General features: G+C 43.5%; 1 pseudogene; it reads right to left on the bottom strand.

Moving 5' to 3' along the window:
- Window positions 1-7,457: 7,457 nt before the first annotated feature.
- LOC127304087 (cytochrome P450 89A2-like) lies at window positions 7,458-21,773 on the bottom strand (annotated as a pseudogene).
- Between the last annotated feature and the right edge of the window lie 3,350 nt (window positions 21,774-25,123).

Here is a 25,123-nt window from a genome sequence, read left to right as displayed (position 1 = left end):
TTGTTCTCCATTGATTGGAGCCAGTCATCTGCGTCTAGTAGTTCTTCAGTCTTGCTAAACATTGGGGGATTAGTATTCTGGAAATTCTTCAACTTAGATCCAGGATGGTCATGGTGTCCATGTCCTTGGTTGTTCTGGGCTATCTGCTGTAGTACGGCAAGGTTGGCTTGCCGCTCAGCTCTTTCAACTTCCCTATCTGCCATCATCATTTGTAGCATCTGCAGCATTGCATCTTGGTTGTTGCTGCGGGTTGGAGGGGCCATCTGAACATTGAGGTAGATCATAAGGTAAGAGGGAATTTTCTATGGTTTGTTTGGTTAAATTTTAAAAAGTTTCAAAACTTGAGTAGTGCTGAGGTGGTAAAAACCAACAACACTTTTTCATTCACTCCAAACAAACATTACAAGCTAACACACCAATGGTTTTAAGAACCATTTCCTCGTTCTACGATACATAGGGGACTGATACAAACTCACACCTACGTAAGTGCTCTTGTGATACTACTCTTCATCTGGAATGGTGGGTTCTTCGTCTTCATGGGTAATGTGCTTGGCGAAATGCGCGGGCGTTGTCCAACTCCTTGCGGGTCTTGTACAACATGAAGTCCAGGTATGCAACATAGTGGTTCATCTCCGGGTGCGGTGGCATGGTTATTGGCCTTCCCATGGGGTCATGTCTTGGGTAGTGAAAGAAACGAGTGTTCTTGATCTTGTTCACATTCTTTCCACACAGACGGGCAAGTGCTTCTTGCATGGCTTTGGCTATTCCATCCATCCAAGTGTTTCCCCTCATAGAAAACCATATGGTTTCCCAAATTGGGGCTCCCAGCTTTCCTCTCAGATCTGCAGTAACTACCCACTGAGGTTGTTTTCCCGACTGATTATTGAGTGGTACTCCAAAGAACTCGGGATACGGACGTCCTAGATGTTCAACTAGTTGCTCCAAATCCTTCTCGAACATTAGGTCTCCTCCGTGGCCAAGCTGATAGAACTCGTAGTTGTACTCCATTTCTGAACAATTAGGATGAGTAAGTTAGTGAAGTGATCAAGTGTGCCAATTTTATGTAGAATTACAAGGAAAAGTAGAGCATGGATTTCCCTTTTTGAAAAGATCTCAAGGATAAGAGTGAGAATAAGTTTTCATAAATATTCACTTCATTTGTTTTGAAACTAAGTTTTTCAGACGTCCATTCTAACTAGGGTCTCCTAAGGTCAAACAATGGCTCTGATACCAACTTGTCAACACCCGGATTTTTACTTCCATATGCCTATTATGCCGTACATCACAATCCCAGGAATATTTTTTTTGCGAGACATAATAGTCGATATCACAGAACATCATTCAATACAAACCATAATAGTCTTACAACAAAGGACCTCATGATCCAAGTCTTAAAACAACAGTTGATCCAAGGATCAATTACAAAACACATAGCGGAAGAAACATAGTAGCGGTCCATCTGTTCCACAGGCAACGCTTGACGTTGGGAGGTAGTCCTAGTTACCATAGACGTCCTGCTATCCATCTTCCTGGTACTGGTGCTCCTCTTCATAGTCTAGCCATTTGAATAGCCAGGGACAAAGCCATGAGTACTTTTAAAGTACTCGCAAACTACCACTAAATAGATGTACTAATAGCTCTAATCATGGTTCTAAGCTTCTAGGTTTATTTGCACAAAGCTAATTTTATTTCATAAACACTTAGTATTCAAAGACTCTTTATTTCCCTAGACTTACTCCAGTGGGAACATTAGTGTCATTCCCACAACTCTGTTGTGATTCAAGTCAAAGTCACATTTCGAGTCACCATTCATTTTTAGAAAGCATCTGACAACGGAACAGTATGGCCATCCAACTGTCCATGACCGCGGACGCGGCTATTCGAATAGTTTAACACTCTGCAGAGGTTGTACACTTGTGCCACAACATTTGATTACATCCGTCAGGGGTAGCCCTGAATATTCATACTCAGTATGCGGATCATCAACCATTAACCTTTCACTCACATACCCTAGTATAGGCACCTCCCCTATGAGTTTGGCCTCCTAGTGATGGCAATCTGCCATCCTAGGAACTGCACAGGGCTTGGGTAGGACATTCACGTCATTTCATTTTCAACGGAGGCAGCCTCGGCATAACCTCTATGACGCTTGTTCAGAGGGAACCCATACTAAAATACATAAATTTCCAGCTAAAGCCTTACCCATTATCAGGTATTGTGGGGGTACTCTAAAGTTGGAATGGTATCGCATCCGAACCCAACCATCAGTTTTTGTCAAAATCACATTGTCATTCAGAGGTCATATTCACCTTCAAAACTTTCAATAGAATGCCTCATCATTCCAAGGTTTTCAAAGTCATTTGATTCACAAGTTCCCACCTAGAGTAGTCAATTTTAGTTTTAGCACTAGCAACTAGTCATGAGGGGTGCTAACTAAGTTTTAGCTCTCTAGGCTAAGTTTGATGCTCTCGTAATACTCTATCTCTAGACCAAAGTTAACTATAAAAATAAGTCTTGATAAATCAAAGTAAAAGATTTCAAGATAAAAGCTTGGGCTTGGACAAATCCTAAAGCACAATGGTATTGCAAGGGTATCTTGCAATAGTGTAGCTTGTATTAGTAGAGCTTGTATTGGTAATAGCTTGCCTTGAGTGGTACAGTTGTCAAAGTGTTCCTCTTCTTCTTCTTCGTAGAAGACCTCCTCCTCCTCGTAGCCTTCGGTACTAGCGTCTATAAACTGATACGAGGTAACCATCACCAAACAATACTTAAGGAGACTATTTTAGCCATAATGGCTCACACATGATGATCTATCATCATCACAATCATCACTCAACATCATACAAGGGTTTTCTTTATTTAGTGTTGGGGAAAATAATTTCCTCTCATTGAAAAACAAATACGAAGATTTAATACCTACTAGGGTTTCCATTTATTTCCTTTGCAAGTAATTTCTTCTCATTGAACATTACTAAGATTTAATTTCCTCAAATAATAAAGTATGCGAACATGTTGACCAAAGTCACCACTTCATATTTATCCATTTGGGAAAATGATTTAAAATGAGATACTACATCTCATACAATTTAAATACTACTTTGGAAATGATTTAATATTCTCAAGTAATAACATATGAGGTCATGAAGACTAATGTCATCACCTCACATGGAATTATTTGGAAAGGTGATTTAAATGAGATGCTACACCTCATAGATTTGAAATACTAAATTTGAAATAATTTAAATGAGCTAGAAATGACTACATAGCCATTATTTGAATCTAGCCCATGATCATATGAAATAACTATGTCATATTTTTGCATAAACAATTAGAGTTTTTGAAATGTGAATTATGAGAATTGAAATCACCTCAAAATTCATTTTGGTTGATTTTTAATAAATGTTTGAATTTTGAAAAGGTACTGCATTGTTATTTTCATTGCAAGTGTGCTACAACGTTTCTGGGGTTGCCACTAATTTATTTGAGTAGACCGGGTTACAAGCTTTCCAGAGAAATTTGAATCATCAAATTTGGTTTAGTAGATATTTTTAAATCAAAATTTTGAATTTGCATGCAGAGATGGATTCAAGCTAAATCAGAAAAACCTCATTTGAATTAACGGGTCGCGCGGGAAAAGAAAATGGGCCGGCCCAGCTACGCGCCAGTGCGCAGCAGGCCGCCTGACGGGAGGGTCCCGCATGTCAGCGAGTCTTAAAACCCGAATCGGTACGCGTGAATGGGAGCCGTAGGATTAGATCTGGATCGCACGGCTGAGACTCGTCTCCTTCCGCGACAGAAGAGCGACGAGGGCTAACCCTACCGGCGGCGAGGAGGTTGGCTAGGGGAGTACCTGGGGCTCCGGCGAGGCTCGGCGAGGCGGGCAAATGGACGAGGAGGCTCCGGCAGCTCGAACGGTGGTCGGGGGAGAGGCTGAGGTAGACGGGAGAGTCGCCTCCTTCTGGCTACTGCCGCGGCGGCTCCGGTGAAATTCCGGCGAGGGAGTGGGCAATGTGGTGAGGCTAGTGGTCGAGGAGGCTCAGGGATGACAGGGGAGTCGAGAGGTGTGAAGAGATCGTGCTGGGAAAACGTCTATTTATAGCGGGCGAGAGGGGCAGAGGGCACGGGCAGGTCGACCATGGCGGTGAGGCTACCTCGTCGCAGAGGCTTGGGCGAGGTCGTGGAACTGTTCAGCTTGTCACGGCGATCGTCATGAGCTTGATTGCACAGAGAAGGGTGGTCAGGAGCGTCCGCTTCATGGTCGTGTACTGCGGTACCGTGGCGGATGTCGTCGACGAGCGCGACGGCGACAGTGCACGGGAGCAAGAGTGGCGGTGTCTGGCGTTTTCCCGGTGTCGTGGCGATGCTCAGGGCGGGCGCGGATGGCGAGGCGAGGACGGAGGCGACGGGTCGAGCGCGTGCTCAGGCGTGTCCGTGGTCGGCATCCATGCCGACCATGGCGTGTCTGGCCGGCATGGGCACGTGCGTTTCTGGACGGTGCAGGGGTTCTTTTGGCGGGGCAAGAGTAGGGTTGTGTCCAGGGGAATTAGGTAAGGCTACTAGACATGGTTGGGCATGCTAGAGGTGAGGGAGGAAGTAGGGTGGCATGGTGGGTGCATGGCATGGCCGGCATGCCCTGCCTTGGTTGGTTTTGCCAAGGTCAAGGGGGCAGGGAGGCATGGCAGGGCTAGAGGAACTGCTAGGGCACTATGTGTGACCATTGGGGAAACCAAGTTAGGCCAAACACTGTTTTAAATAGTGATTCATGTTTTAATTGATTCCTGCCTGCCAAGTGTTTGACAAAATGGCCGCAAGAAAAATTAAATTGAATTTTGGCAAAATAAATTTTGGGTGTGTTTGTATAATTATTATGCCTCTCTGAGTGGCTCTGGTTTGGAAAGTGAAGATGGTTTTGTTCAAATTCCAAAATGGATGATCTTGTTTCTGTTTTAACCTTGCAACTTTGGATGCTGATTATAAGGATTTGAAAACTCTTCTGCAAGGTTGGTAAACTCCAAGATGATCACCTTCATGTGTTCTTGGAAACTAGGCAAAAAGATCAGGAGGTTTGGTTTAGAAAAAGTTTAGTGTGGATGCTCAAAGTGGGCATCATGATAATTATGTCAAATTTGACCATTATCACATGTCACTTAGTTTTTACTTTTCTCTTCCTTTGTTTTGTTTTTCTTTGACACCAATGTGATTGTTTTGTGTTAAAAGGGTATAGGGTTGTGTGTCAACAAGTCAAACCAAATAAATAGGGCATATGCTCATATGTGCAAATGGCCATATACTCACATATGCTTCTCTTCTATTTGATTTTCATTTTCTTTTTATTTTATTTCACTTTTGATTTGGCTTGGTGAGTACTAGGTTGGGTTTGTTAAGGTTTTCAAACCATCTAAACAAAGTAGAACATAGCATAGGTTAAGATTTGCAAAATGTGGCCATAGGCTCATATGTGATTCTATTTTTATTTTATTTTCTTTTTCTTTGTTTCTATTGAATCCAAATAGGCATGGTTAGGGTTTAGAAACATTGTCTAATACTTCAAACAAATGTCATGGCAACATCACAACATTCATGCATGAACACTATGCACACTATTTAAAAAGCAAACCAAGTTTTTGTTGGTTCCAAAATTTGGAAAAAGGGATTTGATCTCCTTCATTGATTTGAAAAGTTGGGATGTTACAAAGACGCTTAGTCCGGAAGCTCGCTTCCGACCAATTCAAGAGGAATTAGCAGAATTTTTGATGAGGGAAGTCCTCCATCCTAAAGGAGAACACTATTACGAGGACGAAGAACTTCTGATGCCGTAAATTGTGTATGGAAACTTGTTCGAAGTTGTATATGGTCATCCGAGATTGAATATATATTGTATATTCCTCTTGAATTCTTCTTGTTTCTAATTTCAAACTTGTTTGAAATTGTACATTCATATGCATGTATATAGTAGCGTCGAATATGTGTACTGAAACTTCTTCAAAATTAAAATAAAACATAAAATAAAATATAAAAGAAATAAAACAATACAAATTAAAAAGAAACCAGATTTTGGGGGGGGGGGGGGCTAAAACCCTAAACCCGCGGAGGCCTTTAGTCGCGGTTGGCCAGGCGAACCGCGACTAAAGGTCCTCCGCCCCGACGGACGCCTGGCGCCCACGTGGACGGTCCTTTAGTCGCGGTTCGTAAGCAACCGCGACTAAAGGGGGGGGGGGCTTTAGTCGCGCTTAGTTAGTCCCGGTTGCGCAACCGCGACTAATGGCAGTTGCCAACCGGGACTAAAGCCCGTTTTTCTACCAGTGTGTCTTGGCTGGTACTATGGAAAGATGTAATACAATTTGTAAACTTGTGAAGCCTAGTTGACCTTAAGCCTGCGTGGCATGGTATTGTAATATTAAAGAACCTCTCTAGCTATTTTCTGTTGCAAATCTCCGAGGTGGTTTGTTATTTGACAAGACATGGTTTGTCAAACAATAATTCACAGACCGGTGCTATTAGATTAGTCATAGTGCGGAGTAACATCGAGTAGTGTCATGCATATGACACTAGCCTATGTTACTACCTTCATAGTGCATAGTAACTTAGATGTAGTATCATAGGGTGACTGTATTAATTAGATTGTAGACTAATTCTACAATGAAAAGTGTGATGTTATGGTAACATAGCTACAGTTACCACAACCATCTCTTTCTCCATTAAATGTCATGTCATGTCATCAATTTGCCTAGTTGGCAATGCATGTAGCTCTATGTTACTAACTTAGACTAGCCCCAATGGGAGTATCATAAGTAGTATCATGCATACCATGTTGGCAAAAATCTGATGTGTCATATTAATTAATGAGGTGAGAGATGAGAGTAGTATCGTAATACGATACCGTATCATGACACATAAACCTAGAAAACTTCATGACAAATACATCATGTACACACATTTGCATTGAGATTCTACAAAACATTAAATATGACATAAGTATGATACCATATTATGATAATATGCATTGTGGAGGTGGTATCACAAACGTACATGATACTAGTGTATGATACTTTCCATTGTGACTAGTCTTAGTTACTCCCACATAGTGAGGGTAACATAGGTGATAACATCACACATCTCAAGGCATTTTGATGACATGGTATGATAATAAAAGAAAAAAAAACTGAGGTGGTAACTAGCTATGTTACCATAACATCACACATTCCAAAGAAATATGAGTCTACAACATAATTAATGATACATTGCATGAAACCACATCTAAATTAGTATCCACTATAGAGATAGTAACTTAGACTAGTAACATGACATATATTAATAAACTAAGTTACGCTCCACTATAAGCAGCGTGAGTAGCCTTAGCTTAGCTGTTAACCGCGGCTCCTTACAAGTTTCCCACACACCACTGATCCTTGTGGATTTGTGCCATGCATAGGTAGTCCTCAATCTCCTTGTGGATTTCAAGAAGATTGATTGCGTCGCGTGACACGCGCAGAAAGTGGTGTCTTCAACACCTTAAAAAGTCATCCAGCTCTGTCAAGTCCACCCCAGTGACACCTGACGGCGCCCACTCGAACTCGCTCACTAGGGCGGCCATGAAGCCCTTCATGTTCACCATTGCCATGCCCGCGCCCGGGCAGAACCTATGCCCCGCGCCGAACGTCATCATCCTTATCTCCTTTGGCCCCGGCAGAGGGCCCACGCCGTCCGCCTCGCCGCCAGCCAGGAACCGCTCAGGCTGGAACCAGCCCCGGCCCAATGTATTTTAGGGTCCTTGGGCGAAGTCAAGAAAAGGACCCCTTAAAGACAATATATACATATAACTAGATATATATATAAACTTTCACTTTATTCGCAAATTAAAGTAGAAATAATAATAAAATAGTATCAAAATTTAAAAAGTATTTTCTACTAGTTCATTACCCCAAATAAAAACCAAATTACAACGAGTCCTTCGACAATTATGCTTGAATGCTTCTCCAAAAAGCTTCCTCGTGCATTTCTAGATGCAAAATCATTCACAATAATTTCAAGATCAATGTTTTCCAAGATATCCTTCTCAATACAGCATGTAGCCAAGCCATTCAATCTGTCTTGTAACATAGCTAACCTCAAACAATTTTTGAGTAGCTTCAGTTTAGAGAACCTTCTTTCCGCTGAGGCTACAATCGTCAAGAGGATGCAATATGCAACTGACACATTTGGATAGCTTTCTCTAGCTTTCTCTTTTTATTTTTCACAGCACCGGACAATTGTTTTGGCATTGTAACACCTATAATTGTGAATGAATTTACATCAAATTCGAACCTGAATTAAGAGAACAAGATATGGGTTAGATGAGAGTTGAGAGATTTAAACAAGAACTTACAGAGACTACAGGACGGGCTGCCGGAGGAGGCGATCTTTCGGCACGGCTACAGGGAGGCAGGTAGGGCAGCCAGGCAAGGCGATCGGCAACACGCAGAGAGCCAGAGACAAAGGAAGGGTCGAAGAAAGACGAACCGTCCAGAAATCGATCGTCTACTAGACTACAGGAAGTTAATCAGGTACAACATACACGAGGAGTTGGACCGATCGGCCTTGATCGGCATGATTGCTGGCCGATCCTCCCTTGTTGGGCCTATTCAATAGTTCTGTGTATTAAATTTTTTCAGCCCATAGCAAAGAAAAAGCCCCGTCCTGGGCCCCCTCCAGGCCTGGGCCCTTGGCGGCTGCCCATGGCTGCCATGAGTCAGGGCCGGCCCTGGCTGGAACTTATCGGGATTCGTCCATGTCTTGTTGTCCCTGCCCATGTCCGCCACGGCGAAATTCACGTACAAGTCGCCGGGCGGCACGGCTGTTCCTCCGAGCACCCCGGCGGCGGTGTTGGCCTGAACATGGCGCGGGATGACCGGCAGCGGTGGGTGCATGCGGAGGGTCTCGAGCACGATGGCGTGCAAGTAAGGCATGGCTGCGCCTCCAAGAGATAGGGAGACTGCGGCCTCGGCGTCGACCTCACGATGTACCTTTTCCTGGACCTCTGGCTTGTCGACAAGGTGGGCCAGCGCCCATTCTAGGCTTGCCACGACCGTGCCGTGCCGGCACCAAGAAACTCTTGGATCAGGCTCACCATCTCGTCGTCCCTAAGAGCGCGGCGCCCACCGTCATCGTCCGTGTTGCTTGTTGCCGTGTCCTCGTCATCGTTGGGGACGCGGAGGTCGACGAGTGAGTCGACATATGGACGACGGCCCCCGTCGTCGAACGTTCTAGGAGACCCCGTGCCGCGATGAGAGGAAGGAACATCCCCTTAAGCCGGACATCGATGGCGAACAGCCGGCGTAGCCACCTCCACTTCACGAACTTGTCCATCACGGAGCCTCCGGGCGAGAAGGGCCTGACCACTCCAATGGCGAGCTGGAAATCCTGTATCACCCGAGACCCGACACATGGCCCGGACGTGGCACTCGTCGACGCCGTCGCCGAAGCACATGCGCGCGACAACCGAGAACACGGCGCCATACAAGTGTGCCTGTAACTCCTTGACGACGCCCTTGGAGGACAAGGTGGCGACGAGATCCTGGACGGCCTCCCGCTGCAGTGGCGCGAGACACCAGAGGCGCGATGGGTGGAGGGTCTCTCAGCGGTGAGGTTGCACCGGAGAGCGCGCCAGTGCAAGCCGTGCGTCACAGAGTTCAGGTTCTCGTTCCGCTGCCCGCGGCGCCTGCTGGCCAGGGCCACGTGCAAGCGGGCGGGCGGACGGTTCGAGAAGGCGTTGGCTTTCTCTACCAGTGCACGGTGAATGACAGCAGGGTCGCCGATCTTAGAGCATATCCAGCCGCGTCCCCCAAAACATCCCCAAAGGGATTTGGGGCGCGCCGGACAAAAAAAGTTCCCAGCCACGTCCCCCAAAGCCTCTTTTTATTCGGCGCGGCTCGATACGGTGTCCGGCGCCCCGAGCCCGTGCCCGCCCCACAGGGGACGCTTCGGTCACGCCGGACACAACGAAAAGCGAGGCGGGCTCCCACCTGTCGGCGACTATTTCCATAACCGTTGGTTCGCGCCTTTTATTTCTCGTCGCGCCTTCCCTCCCGCGCCTCCCACCCTTCCACCGCCGCTGGATTTGCCGGCCGTTTCAACGGCTGATCTCTTCTGAGAGTCGGCACCGTCGTCGCGGCGGGTACTCTCGCCGGCCGTTTCGCAGCTGCCGCTTCGCCAGCGCGTCCCAGAACGCGGCGTCAAATCCGCCCCACCTCCGCGCACACAAGGTGTTCGACGACTTGCTAGGTAGGCGCGATTGGCCGCTGTTCGTTGCCTCGTCTGCCGCGGCGCAATTTTAACCATTGATTTTGCTTCAGACATGGATAGCGACGATGAGATGCTTGTCCGACTGCAGGAGGACGAGCAAGCCTTCGACGACGACATCCGGGAGCATTTGCTGATCATCGCGTCCATTCAGCACATGATTGACGCCGAGGCGGAGAAGCGGAAGAGGCCCCGCCGCGGAGGATCAAAGCCGTGGAGAAAGAAGTCGAAGCCCTGGGAGAGGATGGAGGGGCATACTGTTGTTGCCGCGGGAGTTGGCAATCTCTGTGGTGTAACTTTTCTTCAGATTCCCCGGCAACGGCGCCAGAAAAGTAGCTGCTGGCGTGCGACAGGGATTGCAACGGCGCCAGAAAGTAGCTCCTTGTGACGGTAAAGCACACGTCCGTTGGGAACCCCAAGAGGAAGGTGTGATCCGTACAGCAGCAAGTTTTCCCTCAGTAAGAAACCAAGGTTTATCGAACCAGTAGGAGATGAAGGCCACGTGAAGGTTGTTGGTGAAGGAGTGTAGTGCGGCGCAACACCAGGGATTCCGGTGCCAACGTGGAACCTGCACAACACAATCAAGATACTTTGCCCCAACTTAACAGTGAGGTTGTCAATCTCACCGGCTTGCTGTAAACAAAGGATTAAACGTATGGTGTGGAGAATAATGTTTGCTTGCAAAGAACAACAGAGAACAATGATTGCAGTAGGTCGTATTTCAGATGTAAAAGAATGGACCGGGGTCCACAGTTCACTAGTGGTGTCTCTCCAATAAGATAAATAACATGTTGGGTGAACAAATTACAGTTGGGCAATTGACAAATAGAGAGGGCATAACAATGCACATACATATCATGATGACTACTATGAGATTTACTTAGGGCATTACGACAAAGAATATAGACCGCTATCCAGCATGCATCTATGCCTAAAAAGTCCACCTTCGGGTTAGCATCCGCACCCCTTCCAGTATTAAGTTGCAAACAACAGACAATTGCATTAAGTACTATGCATAATGTAAACAATACAAATATCCTTAGACAAAGCATTGATGTTTTATCCCTAGTGGCAACAGCACATCCACAACCTTAGAACTTTCTCACATCGTCCTGCATTCAATGGAGGCATGAACCCACTATCTAGCATAAATACTCTCTCTTGGAGTTACAAGTATCAACTTGGCCAGAGCCTCTACTAGCAACGAAGAGCATGCAAGATCATAAACAACACATATATGATAGATCGATAATCAAATTGACATAGTATTCCATATTCATCGGATCCCAACAAACACAACATGTAGCATTACAAATAGATGATCTTGATCATGATAGGCAGCTCACAAGATCTAAACATGATAGCACAAGAGGAGAAGACAACCATCTAGCTACTGCTATGGACCCATAGTCCAAGGATGAACTACTCACGCATCAGTCCGGAGGCGGCCATGGTGATGTAGAGCCCTCCGGTGATGATTCCCCTCTCCGGAAGGGTGCCAGAGGCGATCTTCAGAATCCCCCGAGATGGGATTGACAGTGGCGGCGTCTCAGTAACTTTTCTCGTATCGTGGCTCTCGGTACTAGGGTTTTCGCGACGGAAGGATTATATAGGCGAAGGGGCAGAGTCGGGGACGCCCGAGGGGCCCACCCCATATGGCGGCGCGGCCAGGGGTGGGCCCGCGCCCCCCTATGGTGTGGCCGCCTCGTGGCCCCTCTTCATCTCCTCTTCGGTGTTCTGGAAGACTCCGTGGAAAATAAGACCGTGGGCTTTTGTTTCGTCCAATTCCGAGAATATTTCCTGTGTAGGATTTCTGAAACCAAAAACAGCAGAAAATAGGAACTGGCGCTTCGGCATCTTGTTAATAGGTTAGTGCCGGAAAATGCATAAAAATGATATAAAGTGTATATAAAACATGTGAGTATTGTCATAAAACTAGCATGGAACATAAGAAATTATAGATACGTTTGAGACGTATCAAGCATCCCCAAGCTTAGTTCCTACTCGCCCTCGAGTAGGTAAACGATAAAAAGGATAATTTCTGAAGTGACATGCTACCATCATAATCTTGATCAATACTATTGTAAAGCATATGAGATGAATGAAGTGATTCAAAGCAATGGTCTATAGTTTGTTAACAAATAGATAATGACTAAACAACTGAATCATATAGCAAAGACTTTTCATGAATAGTACTTTCAAGACGAGCATCAACAAGTCTTACATAAGAGTTAACTCATAAAGCAATAGATTCTTAATAGAAGGTTTTGAAGCAACACAAAGGAAGATTTAAGTTTCAGCAGTTGCTTTCAACTTTCAACATGTATATCTCATGGATAATTGTCAACACAAAGTAATATGATGAGTGCAAATAAGCAAGTATGTAAGAATCAATGCACACAGTTGACACAAGTGTTTGCTTCTAAGATAGAAAGAAGTAGGTAAACTGACTCAACATAAAGTAAAAGAAAGGCCCTTCGCAGAGGGAAGCAGGGATTACTCATGTGCTAGAGCTTTTTATTTTGAAAACATGGAAACAATTTTGTCAACAATAGTAATAATTCATATGTGTTATGCATAAAACCTCCTATAAGTTGCAAGCCTCATGCATCGAATACTAATAGTGCCCGCTCCTTGTCCTAATTAGCTCGGATTTCCATGGATTATCATTGCATTACATATGTTTCAACCAAGTGTCACAAAGGGGTACCTCTATGCCACCTGTACAAAGGTCCAAGGAGATAGATCGCATTTGATCTCTCAATTTTGATAGATCTCAACTTGAGGACATCCATACCGGGACAACATAGAAAACAGATAATGGACTCCTCTTTTATGCTTTAAGCATTCAACAATAGATAATATTCTCATAAGAGATTTGAGGATTAATGTCCAAGCTGAAACTTCCACCATGATACATGGCTTTGGTTGGCGGCCCAAAGTTCTTCTCTAACAATATGCATACTCAAACCATTTAACTCATGGCAAATCTCCCTTACTTCAGACAAGACGAACATGCATAGCAACTCACATGATATTCAACAAAGGTGTGACAGGTTGATGGCGTTCCCAGAAACATGGTTACCGCTCAACAAGCAACTTATAAGAACTAAGATACATAAGCGACATATTCTTTACTACAATAGTTTTTTAGGCTACTTTCCCATGAGCTATGTATTGCAAAGACAAGGAATGAATTTTTTAAAGGTAGCACGCAAGCAATTTACTTTGGAATGGCAGAAAAATACCACATAGTAGGTAGTTATGGTGGACACAAATGACATAGGTTTTGGCTCAAGGTTTTGGATACACGAGAAGCATTCCCTCTCAGTACAAGGCTTTGGCTAGCAAGGTTGTTTGAAGCAAACACAAGTATGAACCGGTACAGCAAAACTTACATAAGAACATATTGCAAGCATTATAAGACTCTACACTGTCTTCCTTGTTGCTCAAACACTTTTATCAGAAAATATCTAGACTTTAGAGAGACCAATCATGCAAACCAAATTTCAACAAGCTCTACGGTAGTTCTCCACTAATAGGTTTAAACTACATGATGCAAGAGCTTAAACATGATCTACTTGAGAGCTCAAAGCAATTGCCAAGTATCAAATTATTCAAGACAACATACCAATTACCACATGAAGCATTTTCTGTTTCCAACCAAATAACAATAAATGAAGCAGCTTTCAACTTTCGTCATGAACATTAAAAGTAAAACTAAGAACACCAGTGTTCAATATGAAAAAGCAGAGCGTGTCTTTCTCCCACACAAGGAATGCTAGGATCCGAATTTATTCAAACACAAACAAAAATAAAAGCACACAGACGCTCCAAGTAAAGTACATAAGATGTGACGGAATAAAAATATAGTTTCACTAGAGGTGACCTGATAAGTGGTTGATGAAGAAGGGGATGCCTTGGGCATTCCCAAGCTTAGATGCTTGAGTCTTCTTTAAATATGCAGGGATGAACCACGGGGGAATCCCCAAGCTTAGACTTTTCACTCTTCTTGATCATATTATATCATCCTCCTCTCTTGATCCTTGAAAACTTCCTTCACACCAAACTCAAAACAATCTCATTAGAGGGTTAGTGCATAATCAAAAATTCACATGTTCAGCGAGGACACAATCATTCCCAACACTTCTGGACATTACCCAAGGCTACTGAAATTTAATGGAGCAAAGAAATCCACTCAAACACAGTAAAGGAGGCAATGTGAAATAAAAGGCAGAATCCGTCAAAACAGAACAGTCCGTAAAGACGAATTTTTTCGAGGCACTTAACATGCTCAGATGAAGAAGCTCAAATTGAATGAAAGTTGTGTACATATCTGAGCATTACTCATGAATTTTTACAGAATTTTTAGATTCCCCTACAGAGAGAACAGCTCAAATTCGTGACAGCTAAAAATCGGTTTCTGCGCAGAAATCCAAATCTAGTATCAACTCTCTATCAAAGACTTTACTTGGCACAACAATGCAATAAAGTAAAGATACAAAGGTATTGCTACAGTAGTAACAAGTACCTTTAATCAAATATAAAACAAAAATTGCAGAAATAAAATAATGGGTTGTCTCCCATAAGCGCTTTTCTTTAAGGCCTTTCAGCTAGGCGCAGAAAGTGTAAATCAAGTAACATCAAGAGAAGAAGCATCAACATCATAATTTGTTCTAATAATAGAATCAAAAGGCAACTTCATTCTCTTTCTAGGGAAGTGTTCCATACCTTTCTTAAGAGGGAATTGATATTTAATATTTCCTTCTTTCATATCAATAATAGCACCAACAGTTCGAAGAAAGGGTCTTCCCAAAATAATAGGACAAGATGCATTGCATTCAATATCCAAAACAACAAAATCAACGGGGACAAGGTTATTGTTAACCATAATGTGAACATTGTCAATTCTCCCCAAAGGTTTCTTTATAGAATTATCAGCAAGATTAACATCCAAATAACAATATTTCAATGGTGGCAAGTCAAGCATATCATAAAGTTTCTTAGGCATAACAGAAATACTTGCACCAAGATCACATAAAGCATTACAATCAAAATCATTGACCTTCATCTTAATGATGGGCTCCCAACCATCTTCTAACTTCCTAGGAATAGAAGCTTTACGTTTTAATTCCTCTTCTCTAGCTTTTATGAGATCATTTGTAATATGTTTTGTAAAGGCCAAGTTTATAGCACTAGCATTAGGACTTCTAGCAATTTTTTGCAAGAACTTAATAACTTCAGAGATATGACAATTATCAAAATCAAAACCATTATGATCTAAAGCAATGGGATCATTGTCCCCAATACTCTGAAAAATTTCAGCACTTTTATCACAAACAGTTTCAGCAGTTTCAGGCAATTTTGCATGCTTTGTATTAGAAGTAGAAACATTGCCAACACCAATTATTTTACCATTGATAGTAGGAGGTTTAGCAACATGTGAAGCATCAACATTACTAGTGGCAGTAATAGTCCAAACTTTAGCTACATTATTCTCTTTAGCAAGTTTTTCTTCTCTTTACCACCTAGCATGCAATTCAGCCATCATTCTAATATTGTCATTAATTCGAACTTGGATAGCGTTTGCTGTAGCAAATGACTTAATATCTTTAGTTTCATTAGGCATAACTTTAAGTTTTAAAAGATCAACATCAGCAGCAAGACTATCAACCTTAGAAGCAAGAACATCAATTTTACCAAGCTTTTCCTCAACAGATTTGTTGAAAGCAGTTTGTGTACTAATAAGTTCTTTAAGCATGACTTCAAGACCAGAGGGTACACTCCTACTATTGTTGTATGAATTACCATAATCATTACTATTATTAGAAGGATATGGCCTATAGTTGTTACCAAAATTATTCCTATAAGCATTGTTGTTGAAATTATTATTTTTAATGAAGTTCACATCAACATGTTCTTCTTGAGCAACCAATGAAGCTAAAGGAACATTATTAGGATCAACATGAGATCTACCATTAACAAGCATAGACATAATAACATCAATCTTATCACTCAAGGAGGAGGTTTCTTCAACAGAATTTACCTTCTTACCTTGAGGAGTCCTTTCAGTGTGCCATTCAGAGTAGTTGATCATCATATCATCAAGAAGCTTTGTTGCAGCACCCAAAGTGATGGAAATAAAAGTACCTCCAGCAGCTGAATCCAATAGGTTCCTTGAAGAAAAATTTAATCCTGCATAAAAGGTTTGGATGATCATCCAAGTAGTTAGTCCATGGGTAGGGCAATTCTTTACCAAAGATTTCATTCTTTCCCATGCTTGGGCAACATGTTCATTATCCAATTGCTTAAAATTCATAATGCTACTTCTCAAAGATATAATTTTAGCAGGAGGATAATATCTTCCAATGAAAGCATCTTTACATTTAGTCCATGAATCAATACTATTCTTAGGCAAAGATAGCAACCAATCTTTAGCTCTTCCTCTTAAGGAGAAAGGAAACAATTTCAGTTTTATAATGTCCCCATCTACATCCTTATACTTTTGCATTTCACAAAGTTCAACAAAATTATTAAGATGGGTAGCAGCATCATCAATATTAACACCAAAAAATTGCTCTCTCATAACAAGATTTAGTAAAGCAGGTTTAATTTCATAAAATTCTGCTGTAGTAGCAGGTGGAGCAATAGGTGTGCATATGAAATCATTATTATTGGTGCTAGTGAAGTCACACGACTTAGTGTTCTCAGGAGTATTCATTTTAACAAAAATAAGTAAAGCAAACCGAATTAAGTAAAGTAAAACAAGTAACTATTTTTTTGTGTTTTTGATATAAAGAAAGCAAACAAGACAGAAAATAAAATAAAGCAAGACAATAAACAAAGTAAAGAGATTGGGTGTGAGAGACTCCCCTTGCAGCGTGTCTTGATCTCCCCGGCAACGGCGCCAGAAAAGTAGCTGGTGTTGCCGCGGGAGTTGGCAATCTCTGTGGTGTAACTTTTCTTCAGATTCCCCGGCAACGGCGCCAGAAAAGTAGCTGCTGGCGTGCGACAGGGATTGCAACAGCGCCAGAAAGTAGCTCCTTGTGATGGTAAAGCACACGTCCGTTGGGAACCCCAAGAGGAAGGTGTGATGCATACAACTGCAAGTTTTCCCTCAGTAAGAAACCAAGGTTTATCGAACCAGTAGGAGATGAAGGCCACGTGAAGGTTGTTGGTGAAGGAGTGTAGTGCGGCGCAACACCAGGGATTCCGGCGCCAACGTGGAACCTGCACAACACAATCAAGATACTTTGCCCCAACTTAACAGTGAGGTTGTCAATCTCACCGGCTTGCTGTAAACAAAGGATTAAACGTATGGTTTGGAGAATAATGTTTGCTTGCAAAGAACAACAGAGAACAATGATTACAGTAGGTCGTATTTTAGATGTAAAAGAATGGACCGGGGTCCACAGTTCACTAGTGGTGTCTCTCCAATAAGATAAATAACATGTTGGGTGAACAAATTACAGTTGGGCAATTGACAAATAGAGAGGGCATAACAATGCACATACATATCATGATGACTACTATGAGATTTACTTAGGGCATTACGACAAAGAACATAGACCGCTATCCAGCATGCATCTATGCCTAAAAAGTCCACCTTCGGGTTAGCATCCGCACCCTTCCAAAGATTAAGTTGCAAACAACAGACAATTGCATTAAGTACTGTGCGTAATGTAAACAATACAAATATCCTTAGACAAAGCATTGATGTTTTATCCCTAGTGGCAACAGCACATCCACAACCTTAGAACTTTCTGTCACTGTCCCAGATTCAATGGAGGCATGAACCCACTATCTAGCATAAATACTCCCTCTTGGAGTTACAAGTATCAACTTGGCCAGAGCCTCTACTAGCAATGGAGAGCATGCAAGATCATAAACAACACATATATGATAGATCGATAATCAACTTGACATAGTATTCCATATTCATCAGATCCCAACAAACACAACATGTAGCATTACAAATAGATGATCTTGATCATGATAGGCAGCTCACAAGATCTAAACATGATAGCACAAGAGGAGAAGACAACCATCTAGCTACTGCTATGGACCCATAGCCCAAGGATGAACTACTCACGCATCAGTCCGGAGGCGGCCATGGTGATGTAGAGCCCTCCGGTGATGATTCCCCTCTCCGGCAGGGTGCCGGAGGCGATCTTCAGAATCCCCCAAGATGGGATTGACGGCAGCGGTGTCTCAGTAACTTTTCTCGTATCGTGGCTCTCGGTACTAGGGTTTTCACGACGGAAGGATTATATAGGCGAAGGGGCAGAGTCGGGGGACGCCCGAGGGGCCCACCCCATATGGCGGCGCGGCCAGGGGTGGGGCCGCGCCCCCCTATGGTGTGGCCGCCTCGTGGCCCCTCTTCGTCTCCTCTTCGGTGTTCTGGAAGACTCCGTGGAAAATAAGACCGTGGGCTTTTGTTTCGTCCAATTCCGAGAATATTTCCTGTGTAGGATTTCTGAAACCAAAAACAGCAGAAAACAGGAACTGGCGCTTCGGCATCTTGTTAATAGGTTAGTGCCGGAAAATGCATAAAAATGATATAAAGTGTATATAAAACATGTGAGTATTGTCATAAAACTAGCATGGAACATAAGAAATTATAGATACGTTTGAGACGTATCACATACCATGCTGTATAACGACTACTTCGCAGATGAGGCAACACATGCCGACAATTTTTGGCGCCGGTATAGGATGAGCAAGGGTTTGTTCATGAATATCCTCCACGGCGTTCAAGAGTTCGACCCCTACTTCAAGCTCAAGCATGACGTTGTAGGCCTTGCCGGGTTCTCGTCGATTCAGAAGTGCACCGCCGCCATGAGAATGCTTGCATACGGAGCACCTGCTGATACACAGGACGACTACCTCCGCATGAGTGAGTGTCAACACCCAGATTTTTAAGTCCAGATGCCTATTATGCCATACATCGCAATCCCAGGAAGATTGTTGTTGCGAGACATAACAGTTAATATCATAAGTCATCATTCAATACAAACCATAGTCGTCTTAAAAAGTAGATCACATGATCCAATATTACACAAATAGTTGATCTAATGATCAACGAACACAATACATAGCGGAAGCGTAATAGTAGTGGACTTTCTAATCCACAGGCCAACGCTTGACGTCAGAAGAACTCCTAGTTGTTGTAGCCATCCTGCTGGCCGTCCTCATCATATTGCTGCTCCTCTTCATATTCTGGCCATTTGAATAGCCAGGGACACAGCCGTGAGTACTTTAAAGTACTCACAAACTAATACTAGTGTACGTACCAATAATTTTAGTAAGGGGGATGCTAAGCTCTAGGTCTATTTGCATAAAGCCAAATTTTAGTTCATAAACCTTTAGTAACAGGTTCCTCATATGCTAACTAACTCAAGTGGGAACATTAGTGTCATTCCCCCAACTTAGTTGTGATTCAAGTCAAGTCAACATTCAAATCATCAACCTTTTTCAAGAAAGTATCTGACAATGGAACAGTATGGCCTTTCCAACCGTCCGTAACCGTGGACACGGCTATTCGAATAGGTTTACACTCTGCAGAGGTTGCACACTTGTGCCACAACATTTGATTACATCCGTCAGGGATAACCCTGAATTATCGTAACTCAGTACGCGGATCATCAGCCATAACCTTTCACTTACATACCCTAGTATAGGCACCTCTCCCCATGAGCTTGGCCTCCCAGTGAAGACAAACCGTCAGCCTGGGAACTGCACAGGGCTTGGGCCGGACATTCACCTCATTTCACATCATTTCACTTTTAACGGAGGCAGCCTCGGCATAACCCCTATGATGCTTGTTTAGAGGGAACCCATACTAAGATGCATAAACTTCCAGTTAAGCCCTACCCATAATCAGGTATTGCGGGGGTGCTAAATAATTGGAAAGGTATCGCATCCAAACCCACCATCATCTTTTATCCATTTCACCATATCATTCACCAGTCATATTCACCTTCAAAATCTTTCAATAGAATGACTCATCATTCCAAGGTTTTCAAAGTCCTTTCACTTCACCAGTTCCCATCTAGAGTAATCCATTTTATTTGTTAGCACTAGCCACTAGTTCTGAGGGGTGCTAACTAACTTGTAGCTATCTAGGCTAAGTTTGATGCTCTTGTACTATTCTATACGTAGACCAAAGTTAACTATAAAAATAAACTTTAAATAACCAAAGTAAAAGCTTGTAAGAATAAAACTGGGGATGGGATCATGGAGCATAAAGTAATAGGTGAGTGTGCCTTGCTCTGGTAGAGCTTTGCACTGTGCAATAATATTAGCTTGCCTTGGTTGGTGTACTGATCAAAGTGGTCTTCTTCTTCCTGGGGGTAGACCTCCTCCTCCTGGTACTCCTCGGTACTAGCGTCTAAAAACGGATACGAGATAACCATCACCCATCAAGCTTAAGAGCTAGACTAAGCACAAACAAGGTTCACACAAGCTAATCTATTATCACACATTGCTATCATGTTGGTTGACTTGGTTTTCTTCTTAAGAAAATAATTTCCTCTCATTACCAATATTGATTAGGGCTTCTCTTTAGTTCTTGGAGAAATACTTTCCTCTCATTGAATCTTGTTAAGATTTAATTTCCTTTATGAATAATATATGACCTAGGTTGACCAAGGTCAACCTCTTCATACTCATCATTTAAGGAAGTGATTTAAATGAGGGAAAGCACCTCATGCAATTTAATACTAGCATAGTAAAAATTTAATATCACCAAATCATTCAATAAGAGATTATATAGACCAAGGTCAATACCTCATATTGCATTACTTAGGATCAAGATTTAAATGGGATATTACTTCCCATACTAATTAATAAATAATTTTGGAATAATTTAAATGGACTAGAAATAGCAATATAGACTTTATTTATTCTAGCCCATGATCATACAAAGTAACCCTGTGATATTTTTACATAAACAATTAGAGTATATGAAATGTGATTTTTGAGAGTTGGAATCAACTCAAAAGCATTTTTGGTTGATTTTTAATAATTGTTTGAAGTTCAAAAAGGCCCTGCCTTGTTATTTTTCTCACATTAATTCTATAATGAAACTTGGGTTGAGGCCAGTGCGGTTGTTTAGATAATTTTCTCAGCTTTCCAAAAATATAAAATTTGTCAAATTTGGTTCAGTGGAAAATTTTATATTAAATTTTGAAGTGGGCAACAGTATTGGATTTCAAATAATTGAATTAATTCAAATTTGAATCGTGGGCTTAGGCGGGAAAGGTTCTGGGCCGCAGCGAGCAAAAATAAACAGGCCAGCCCATCTGCGCGGCATGCGCGAGTGGGCTGCCTGACTGGTGGGGCCCTCTTGTCAGCGAGCGTTTCACAGCGAAACGGTATGGAGGATTGTGGGGCGTTGGATTAGAACGCGATCGTGCGGTGCACGATCGTCGTCTTCTCCGGCGAGAAGCGACATTCTAGCGGCGAGCCTAGGGGGTGGGAGAGCCTACTGGCATTCCCGCAGTTGATGGCGAGGTGCGCGGCGATGTTGGCGTGGACGACGAGGCTCCTGGTACAAACGGCGTGGCGTGGGGAGGCTCCAATCGACGGCGGCGACCTGCGGGTACTGGCGGCTCCGATCGTCAAATTGGGGCTACTCCGGCGATGATTGAGCTAGCTAATGAGTCGAGGAGAAGCAGAGATGGGAGGAGAACTGGATGGTGTGAAGGATTTAGACGCGGGAGTGCTCTATTTATAGAGGGGAGGAGGTGCTGCGGGTGCCGAGGAAGGTCGAGCATGGCGCGGCGGTTCCAGGGCGCGAAGGGGCAAGGTAAGGACGGCGTCGTGTAGGCGGCATCATGGCGATGACGCAGAGTGATGTCTACTTCCCCCTCCTTTTCCTGTAGACAGTGTTGGGCCTCCAAGAGCAGTGGTTTGTAGAACAGCAGCAAGTTTTTCCTTAAGTGGATCACCCAAGGTTTATCGAACTCAGGGAGGAAGAGGTCAAAGATATCCCTCTCATGCAACCCTGCAACCACAAAGCAAGAAGTCTCTTGTGTCCCCAACACACCTAATAGGTGCACTAGTTCGGCGAAGAGATAGTGAAATACAGGTGGTATAAATAAGTATGAGCAGTAGCAATGGTGCCAGAAAATAGCTTGCTGGCGAGTAGTTGATGGTGGTGGTATTGCAGCAGTAGTAACACAGTAAAACAGTAAACAAGCAGCGATAGCAGTATTTAGGAACAAGGCCTAGGGATTACACTTTCACTAGTGGACACTCTCAACATTGATCACATAACAGAATAGATAAATGCATACTCTACACTTTTGTTGGATGATGAACACATTGCGTAGGATTACACGAACCCTCAATGTCGGAGTTAACAAGCTCCACAATAATGCTCATGTTTAAGTAACCTTATAGTGTAAGATAGATCAAAAAGACTAAACCAAGTACTGACATAGCATGCACACTGTCACCTTCATGCATATGTATGAGGAATAGATCACATCAATATTATCATAGCAATAGTTAACTTCGCAATCTACAAGAGATCATGATCATAGCATAAACCAAGTACTTACACGGTGCACACACTGTCACCTTTACACACGTGCAGGAGGAATAGAACTACTTTAATAACTTTGCTAGAGTAGCACATAGATAAATTGTGATACAAACTCATATGAATCTCAATCATGTAAAGCAGCTCATGAGATCATTGTATTGAAGTACATAGGAGAGAGATGAACCACATAGCTACCGGTACAGCCCCGAGCCTCGATGGAGAACTACTCCCTCCTCATGGGAGCAGCAGCGGTGATGAAGATGGCGGTGGAGATGGCAGCGGTGTCGATGGAGAAGCCTTCCGGGGGCACTTCCCCGCTCCGGCAGGGTGCCGGAACAGAGACTCCTGTCCCCCAGATCTTGGCCTCGCGATGGTGGCGGCTCTGGAAGGTTTCTGTGGTTTTCGTCAATCGTATCAGGGTTTTCGATCCAGGGGCTTTATATAGGTGAAGAGGCGGCGCAGGAGGGTCGAAGGGGTGCCCACACCATAGGGTGGCGCGGGCCCCCCTGGCCGCGCCGGCCTAGGGTTTGGGTGGCCTGTGCCCCCTCCCTGGTGGCTCTCGGGTGTTCTGGATGCTTCCGGTGAAAATAGGAACCTGGGCGTTGATTTCGTCCGATTCCGAGAATATTTCGTTACTAGGATTTCTGAAACCAAAAACAGCAGAAAACAGGAACTGGCACTTCGGCATCTTGTTAATAGGTTAGTTCCAGAAAATGCACGAATATGACATAAAGTGTGCATAAAACATGTAGATAACATCAATAATGTGGCATGGAACACAAGAAATTATCGATACGTCGGAGACGTATCACAGAGCTTGATTGCGGGGAAAATGAGGCACTGGCGAGCGCGTGAGCTTGACGGGAGCTAGCATGGCCGTGGCGGGTCTCGTCAACGGTGACGACGGCCACAGCGTTCCCGCGGTCAAACGGTCGTGTCTGGGCATCTCCTGGTGGCTTGGCACAGGTGCTGACGGGCGGCGAGGGCAAGTGGTGGCGTGGAGCGTCGGGGCGACGTCATGCCCGTGGGTGCTCTGGCGCGCGCCGATGCACGCTCTGGCGTGCGCGCGTGTCACTGGGCACGTCGCGTTCTGGCGTCCACGGTGCACCAATGCGTCAATGCTCATGTCCAGCAGACTCAGGGGAGTGAGAGGAGATGGGATGACACGGTGGTGCACGTTGGATTCGTCCAGGGAGAGGGAGAGCAGGTGGGTGTCCATGCCATGCCACGACATGGCATGTTCTGGTCCAAATGGTGACGAGGGTCCGTACCACTCCGTGTCTCTGATGCTGGGCAGGGTGTAGAGGGGTCAGAGGAGGTCAGGGTGGACTTGGTCCACTTGAAAAAATTCAGCATGGGCTCCAAGTTAAACCCTGCCCACAAGGTGCTCGATAAAATGCCCGCAAGAAAAATGTTTTTGAATTTTGGAAAGATTTTTGGTGGAGTGTAATCATATAATAATTGAAGTATAATGGTGGTGGTGGTGGTCAAATTTGAGTTGGTTTGCAAAATCACAAAATGTGGATGATCTTGTTTTTTTTTCAAAGTTGCTACTTTGCTTGCCCCTAATTTGAATTTGAGCAAGAATTTGCAGGGGTGGGTTTGAGCAAAGTTGTTCACCTTGATGTGGTCTTGGATGAGGTGCAAAGAGTTGAGGGGTTTTAGTTTAGAAATTCCTTAATCCAGGGGCTCAAAGAGGGCATCATGCTATAAATGGCAGAATTGACCATCATTTCATGTGAGTTGGAAAATCACTTTATTTTCATTTTGATTTGGTCTTTCTTGATCCCATTGGTGTGGTTGAGTGTTAAAATGATATATGAAAGTAATCCATGCAATGAAACCAAGTTTGGTGGCCTTTTGCTCAAATTTTGCAATTTGGCCTATTTCTCAAATTTACCTCTATGGACAATTTTGTTTTCTTTTTATTTTCTTTTGTTTGACCTTTGAATTGGGTTTCTTTGATTTCAAAAGTGTTTATAAGTGTTTAGGAACCATCTCCAACCAATGGTGCAAGCCAAAATGGTCTAGGTTCAAGATTTGCAAAAATGGCTTAAACCCTATGTGAGGGTTTTGTGATTTTTCTAACTTCTTTTCTTTTCTTCCCTTTTGTTCCTCTTGGTGATCTCTCAATGATCAAGGATAGATTTTGATGTTTATTGGGGAGTACACAAGCAAGCATCATGGTAACCACACAATAACAAAAATTAAAGATGAGCTCTATGCATAGCACATGTAGTATTAAAAAGTTTTTGTTGGTTCTAAATTTTGAATTCTTGGAAGCTCCTTCTTTTC

The sequence above is a fragment of the Lolium perenne genome, chromosome 5, assembly GCF_019359855.2.
Source record: "Lolium perenne isolate Kyuss_39 chromosome 5, Kyuss_2.0, whole genome shotgun sequence".
Classification (NCBI taxonomy): Eukaryota; Viridiplantae; Streptophyta; class Magnoliopsida; order Poales; family Poaceae; genus Lolium; species Lolium perenne.
Note: the sequence above shows the minus strand (reverse complement) of the source record. Positions and strands in the feature narration are given on the sequence as shown.